Genomic DNA, 7,964 nt, shown 5'->3' with positions numbered 1-7,964 from the left:
CTCTGTCGATATTTTTTAAAAGAACCTCAAAACGCTATTATTTGAACAGGCATTTGTTGTTGGGATTTGATTTTAATTTACATTTCTCAGTAACTAACTGTATAGCCTGTTTCCTACTTTTATTGTTTTTATTGTGTTTTTCTTTCAATGCCTGTACAGCACTTTGTGAGATCTCTCTGTAAAAGGTGCTATATAAATACAATTTGACACACACACACACACACACACACACACACACACACACACACACACACACACACACACACACACACACGTAGGTACGCGCGCGCGTGCGTGTGTGTTTTCACATTTTAAAATATGAAAACAGACTGCACTTGTAGATCGGCCATTTAAAAACATCACCTATAATGACATGCCCGAAATAGAGATGTCAGAGAAGGGGTTAAAACTGTCATTCACCTCTCTCTCATCTCCAATCTCTCTCCTGGTCTCAAGCTGCATGGCAAAGTAAACCTGTGACAGATGCTGTTCCAAGTGACAATGGAAAGAAATGCACTGAACAGACTATCACATATAAGTGGTGCAATCAATTTTCTGTCCCTTTCATCACCCCTCCACATTCACATTTCATCTCCACTCTCTCAGTCTCAAACTAAAGGAAGCTGTTGTAAAGATGCGATGGATTTCTTCAAGGGCAAAGCCAAAATGTCTGTTGTAAAGGTATTGCTGCTAATCATCGGCTCGGGCCCTGTAGGTTCAGCCCTATGGGGCCCTATATGGGACCCCTGAGGTACCCAAGCAATTATGTACAATACCTGCATTTGCCATCATGCACTTTCTCTGAAATTGACCATTGTCACTGCTTTAAGTGTGATCCAACCAGGATTGGCCAGATTCATTGCACCGTTTAACATTTTAACTCATATTCTGACCCTTTAGTCTGTTCGAGCTCAGCCAGTAAAATTAGCATTTTAAGAGGCGGTGATGACATCCATTGAAATTAACCTCTACAAGAGGGAGACAGGAATTTGGCTCATATACCATAGACTGTCTATATAGAGAAGGCAGAAGAGAATTGTGCATGTGTGTGTGTGTGTGTGTGTGTGTGTGTGTGTGTGTGTGTGTGTGTGTGTGCGTGCGTGCGTGTGTGTGTGTGTGTGTACTAGATGTTCAGCCATCTAGTACATACATATGTCAAACGGGGCTGATTTTAAAAGAAATCTTAAGACACACATTTTTAGTGTTGCTTTTACTATAGCTTTCTGCATTCAGTGTCCCTCACTCACATGCACACTCACTGATTTTCAGACGCTTTCTTTTCATTTGTCTTGTTAGCGTTCAGTTTTTTCATCTTTATTTTTAAACCTAATCTGAGAAGCGCATTGAACTGCACTTGTTATGAAATGTACTGTATAAATAAACTGTGATTGATTGATTGATTGATTGATTGATTGATTGATTACACAAGCCAGAAACCCTAAAAACGAATATTTGTACATACATTTTAAACATTTAAGTCCTATTTCAAAAACAGTAATAACAGCTTCTGGATAATAATAATGTGAAAAGGGGGCATTGAGTTGTAACAAGCAGCAAGTCATCCAGAGAGAGAGAGAGAGAGAGAGAGAGAGAGAGAGAGAGAGAGAGAGAGAGAGAGAGAGAGAGAGAGAGAGAGAGAAGAGCAGAAATACCCACTAAGCCTTTACAGGTAATTGGTTTCCACCTCTGTCCAGGAGCCTGGCAACGATTACCCAGCCAGGACCCATGATCAAAAGAAAAATAAAGCACTAATTAAAGACAGGCAAGCTGGCAGACGACCACAGACAAGGCACTTCCAGGAAAATAATAAGTGGAGCGAGTGGTCACCTAGGAACAGAGATGGTCTGGAATATGCCACAGTTGGCCAATGATGCTCACTTTATGTTGAGAATCAGCTCAAAGAATAGCTCAATGAAAACAGCGAATATTGACTGATGGGTTAAAAACATTTTAATATCTATTATATTTAAAACACCAACTTCAGTGTTACAAGTGACAAGGTTATTTTGTTGTGATCTGATAACTAATGCATGTGACGAGAATCTGCCCACTACAGGGACAGAGAGATTGACCAGCGAAATGTCAAAGTGTCCCGGACACTGGATAATGAGAAGCCAAAACATTCTACATCCTTTCTGAGTTCACGAGACTCAGTCACAACACCATCTCATGATCCATTGTTATGTTTAACTGTCCAATGAATGCTTGACAAATCTATTTTCCCTGTACCTACTGAAGTATATTTGTGAACTGATGTTACATTGTATGAGGATTCAGATTGAGAAAGAAAAGAGACACATGTTTATTGTACTGTACTGGACATCTATTTTGTATGCTCATTGATTTAATATACAGTAAGAGAAAAACCCGGACTTGCACTGTGTGGTCTCATTTATTATTGTGTGGGAGTGAATTCAATCATTTTGGGGGAAACTGTCTATTCATATGGAATATAATAATCCATTCCATCAATTGGTCACTTCTTGCGGATTTCTACTGAGTTGACGTTTATGGATTCGATAAACTGCTGGACAGTTTGTTTTGGAGTCTTCGTTCATCTCTGCTAGAGAAACAACCAGCCGAGGATATTATCAGACATTTCCCCTAACTCCCACGGATTATCACTGAAAGGATTCTCTCCCACTCGTTTTTCCTCCGGCGCGCGGAGAAATTACCATGGGACTTGAGAAGTGTGTATAAAACACACAGTGTAAGTTTTGATTTTATTCATGCCTTTTTGGACTGAAAATCACAGATGGGTCAAGTACTTAAAGATTTGTACCTGCTAAGTTAGAGAATTGCTACCTCTAGCCCAAGCTGCGTTTTTATTGTTTAATGTTTTTTTTGTCTATTGTTTTGTTGCTTTTTGTTGCACGTTTGAGTAACAGAATAGGGACTGCGGTTTCCTGTTCTGAGGACATAGCAGACTGTTGGTCACAGATTCATGCTTGTCCATATTATTAGTTGGTGTTATTTAGCACGAGACTCCAGTTTAGTGTTGCCAGGACGAAAGTTATTTCTGTCCTGAAGGAAATCTTTACACGATTTTGTTTAGTGTACCCAGAACAAAAGCAATTGTTCTGAAGGGAGAATCTCTTGGCCAGTGCATAACCCAACAACGGCTGTTTCAAGCCACTTAATCACATAAGAAATAGCGTGGTTATTTTAATTGGTAGATTTCCTTTATGTTCCAGAACAGAACGTTCTGACGGAAATCTTCATGCTTTACGCTTACCTGTTGTGTCTTATCTAGTGTGTTTCGTTTTTTTAGTCTTATTTTTTATTTTATTCCGTCTATTCCGCCAGCTGAGGTGGAAAGCAAACTAGCTTTGATTTCATCCTCCTCCTATCCGACCAGCTGGAAAATGGGGAATGCACAGGGAGGTAGAAAACACCTGCCGAAATCTAAACAACCTTTTTACAAACTGAACAGCACCTTTGAGTTTGAAGCCTCTCTCCAAAGCTTGGAGAATGAACTGATAACAGCCGTAACGGCTAAGATAGACGATGAGGAAATGAAACAGATTGTTTCTAGGTGCCCAACAATTGCACCATTTTTGCCCATATGGAGAAAGGAATTCGGATATGATGACTCTCTCACGACTGAGGACTTGACGAGATTTTCTGGAGTACTGTATCAACATATCGATAAAATCTCACAACGGAAAAGTCTGAAGAAAGCCGAAAATGAGGTCGCCAGGCTTGGGATTCTCGCTCTGGCGCAGCTGCGCTGGGCGGCTGCAGAAAGAGAGGCAGCGAGGGAGAGAAAAGAAAAGGAGAGGCCTTCAGAATCGGACAGCCAGCCTCTGCCTTCCTCACACCGTGCCAGAACAGGGGCGAACAACAGTGAGCTCGGCCCGGCTGGACGACACCATGCCACACCAGAGGTGAAGGACAACAGTGAGGTCGGCCCGGCTGGACGACACCGTGCCACACCAGAGGTGAAGGACAACAGTGAGGTCGGCCCGGCTGGACGAACACCATCACCACAACCTCCCCCACCTGTGGCTGTGACTCACGGGCCTCCACGCCAGGGGGGTATCAATGCACGACATCACATTGACATGCAAACCTCATTACCTACACTTCTATCTGATAGGAAGGGGGTAGAGAGAGGGGGGAGGCAACATGAAGGAGAAAGATGTGACAATGATTTAAATAACTCAGTTGTTTTTTCTCCTCCTTGTAATCAGGTCGAGCTGGGAGATCCCGCTGACCACACGAATCCGCCCCTCCCCGGCGTTCCACGCAAACCACCAAAACCAACACCCACTAAGAATGGCCATACACCCACTAAGGAAAAAGTGTACACAGGTGAGCGTCGGGAACAGGTTCACACACCCACACCTAGTCAAATTAACGATTCTCTTTTGGCGTACCCAGAGGATGGCAAAATTACATTTGTGTACCGTAATTGGTACCCAGTGGATGCTCGAGACACGGCTGAACGTTTACCCGATATCCATAGCAACCCTGATGAGTGGGAAAAATCTGTAAAGGCAGAAATTGTGGAGCTAAGACTAGACACCTGGGAAGTTAGAAAACTAATTACTATGTGTTGCACACCTAACGCTTTTCCTTATCAGATTTCTGTGGGATTAGATTGGCTACAGGCAGACGGTCACCCATACCAGTGTATGCGGCCTGTGCCGGCCCAAGGTAGTAACCCTGCAGGTGAGGTCAGGTACGCCCCACATGAAGCCGCAGTACAGGTTATGATTAATCAGGCTAAGGACCTTGTTAGAGGTAACGTGGACTTTTCCTTAATCACTAACATTAAGATGAGGCAGGGTGAGGACGTCTCTGATTTCGTCCATCACTTCACCACTCAGTTTGACCGCCACTCTGGTTTCACAAAAGGATTGCCAGGATATGCTAGTGTGCTTAATCAGCTTTTGATTGACGCTTTACGCCCCCATTTGAGACAGGCGATCATTATGCATGACCCGCTATGGAGAACGACAGATGAGATCACAATACTAGCCAGGTATTACAACAACATCGTTCCAGAGCCCAAGCCACTAGTTAAGTTGCGAGCCGTAATGTCGGATGATGGACAAGTGACACTCCACCGAACACATAACCCGAAGAGGGGTCCCAGTGGTGATCAGCGGGATCCCCCAGCCGGGAATGGACCTGAAGGACTGAGTCAAGGTAACAACATCAACACAAACACTAACAGGGCCCAGAACAATACACACACAATCACCTGTTTCAGCTGTGGAAAGAAGTGGCAGGCCCAACAGCAGACTTGGCTAGTGTTGATGATTATGATAATGACTACTCTTTCCCACCACCACCAGACTACTTACTACTGACACTGACACTTCAGATGTGTGGCACCCCGTTGATCGGCTGATCACGGTGCCAACCCTAGTAGTTGTATTTCATGCCTAATTTAGTATTGTTGTCAGTTCTCCACTCATAGAGCCTGCAGTTGTTGGAGTCCAGGGCGGAGCAGAACCATGGCTGCCTTTCCCTGGCCTTTCTGACCCTGATGGAACTCTATGGTGTGACACGCCCGCTGCAACCAGACCACATCGCTGCAGCCACAAAGTTTCTAAGGGCGGTAACCTTCATTCTAATAGTATTAATTATTGTTAATAATAATAAAAAAATGGGCTGGTTTAGTATAGTTTTGGCGTTTAATTTGTCAGTTTACCTTCTTTGATTTATTTTGGTAGGGTATGCTGTCTGCGGGGACGACGGGCACATCGTGTTTGGCCCTAGTAGACAGCCCACTTTTGATTATTTTAGCCAGCCCATCTTAGGCCATGTTAGGATTATACAGTACAGTAGTTGGATTCATTATTAAAAAAAAAAAAAAAAAAAAAAAATCATTATTAAAGATTATTAATTCATTGTATGATTATTGATTATTAAAAAGAAAAAAAAATCATTTCATTTAAAAGTTCATTTATGCTTTAATGTTTTCACACACAATGGACATTGTGTGTTCAAGGGGGGAGTTTATCTGATTGCCTATTATCTGTTTGTCTGATTTTACAGTGATTTTACATTGATTTTGATTTTACATTGATTTTCTATTACTTAAGATTTTACATTAATTGATTTTAACTACCTTATCAACTTCCCACTTTCTCTCCCACTCTTGTCTCTGCTTGCGTGTGCGTACGTGTGCGTATGTGTGGCTAGAAGACATTTGTAGCCTTCAAGGACAGATGGTCTGTGTGTGAGAGATTATTTAGACCTGCTCTCTTCCAGTTAATAACAACATTCCCTTGTTTAATGTTTGATACGGTCTAAAGTATTTCGTAAAGTATTTTGACTCATTACCCACAACCTACTACTTACAGTATTGATTGATTGTTTCCTGTCTTTTCTTTTCCTTTGTCTTACAGATTTTGATGATAATTGAGAATGATTTGACAGACACCCTCATTGTCTGTCCAAAGGAGAAATGTCAAAAGGAGGTTGAAATTCTATATGGTATTTCGTGAGTATCAAAAGACATTACACACGTTTTTCCCGCTGTAAAGTGTTTTCTTACAGAAATTGACTCGGACAAAAGCAGCCAATAACTAACCTTAAGGGTAAAAAGGAAGGAACACTTGGCTTAAGGAGGTTCCGGTTTCCGACATCTCCCCATGTCAAGGGACGAACACCTTACATAAGGTAATCGGGGATGGGCAGGAAATTATGGCCCCCACGGCTGGTTCTGCGTCAAACCTAGCCTCATAGACAGAGGAGTCTAGTTTACTAGGGTAGGCAAAACCAGAATGCTGTCTCCTTTAACCCAAATTCTTTTGTCTTGTTAAAGTAAATAAATGATGAAGAGTCAAGTTCGTCTTGTTTTGCCCTAAATTATAACTATGACTTGGGAACGTGTTGATGTGTTTTGACTCGCCTGATCGCATGGGGAATTTTTCAACAAACCTTGGGACATTGAACCTTTGTAAAAAAAATAATTAATAATAACTAATAATTAAGAAAATACAGCTATATTTTTCTTTTAGCTCTACTTTTAAAAGTGATTCAATTATTAGATGTTCTGATTTAAATACCTTTGGAAATATACAGTTCTTTGACTCTACTATCGAAAAGAGTTTAATTAAATATTTGGCTGATAGTGAACCATAAGTTCTCTGTCCCTTTGGCAGCATTTGTTTGGGGTTCTAGGGTCGACACTTTAACTCCTTCAGCTGTTGTTTTAGGGGGGAATTTGATGGGTTAAAAACATTTTAATATCTATTATATTTAAAACACCAACTTCAGTGTTACAAGTGACAAGGTTATTTTGTTGTGATCTGATAACTAATGCATGTGACGAGAATCTGCCCACTACAGGGACAGAGAGATTGACCAGCGAAATGTCAAAGTGTCCCGGACACTGGATAATGAGAAGCCAAAACATTCTACATCCTTTCTGAGTTCACGAGACTCAGTCACAACACCATCTCATGATCCATTGTTATGTTTAACTGTCCAATGAATGCTTGACAAATCTATTTTCCCTGTACCTACTGAAGTATATTTGTGAACTGATGTTACATTGTATGAGGATTCAGATTGAGAAAGAAAAGAGACACATGTTTATTGTACTGTACTGGACATCTATTTTGTATGCTCATTGATTTAATATACAGTAAGAGAAAAACCCGGACTTGCACTGTGTGGTCTCATTTATTATTGTGTGGGAGTGAATTCAATCATTTTGGGGGAAACTGTCTATTCATATGGAATATAATAATCCATTCCATCATTGACATATCCCATACAGTTGCATGGAATATGCACGTTTTGTGAAATCTACCATGAAGTTTGGATAGGGTGATAATGATCTCAACTAAGTGAATTGTATATCGACATAATCAAGCGTAAAAAATTTCTCTAAACAACAAGCATCCAAACAAGACTCGACTTGAATCCCAACATTGGCATGCTGGTAGTGTGTATATGCAATTACACAGGGCTATGATGCTAATCCTTCGACTAGGCCTGGA

This window comes from Nannobrachium achirus (assembly GCF_963921795.1).
Source record: "Nannobrachium achirus genome assembly, chromosome: 11".
Taxonomy (NCBI): Eukaryota; Metazoa; Chordata; class Actinopteri; order Myctophiformes; family Myctophidae; genus Nannobrachium; species Nannobrachium achirus.
This window is presented reverse-complemented; position numbering follows the sequence as displayed.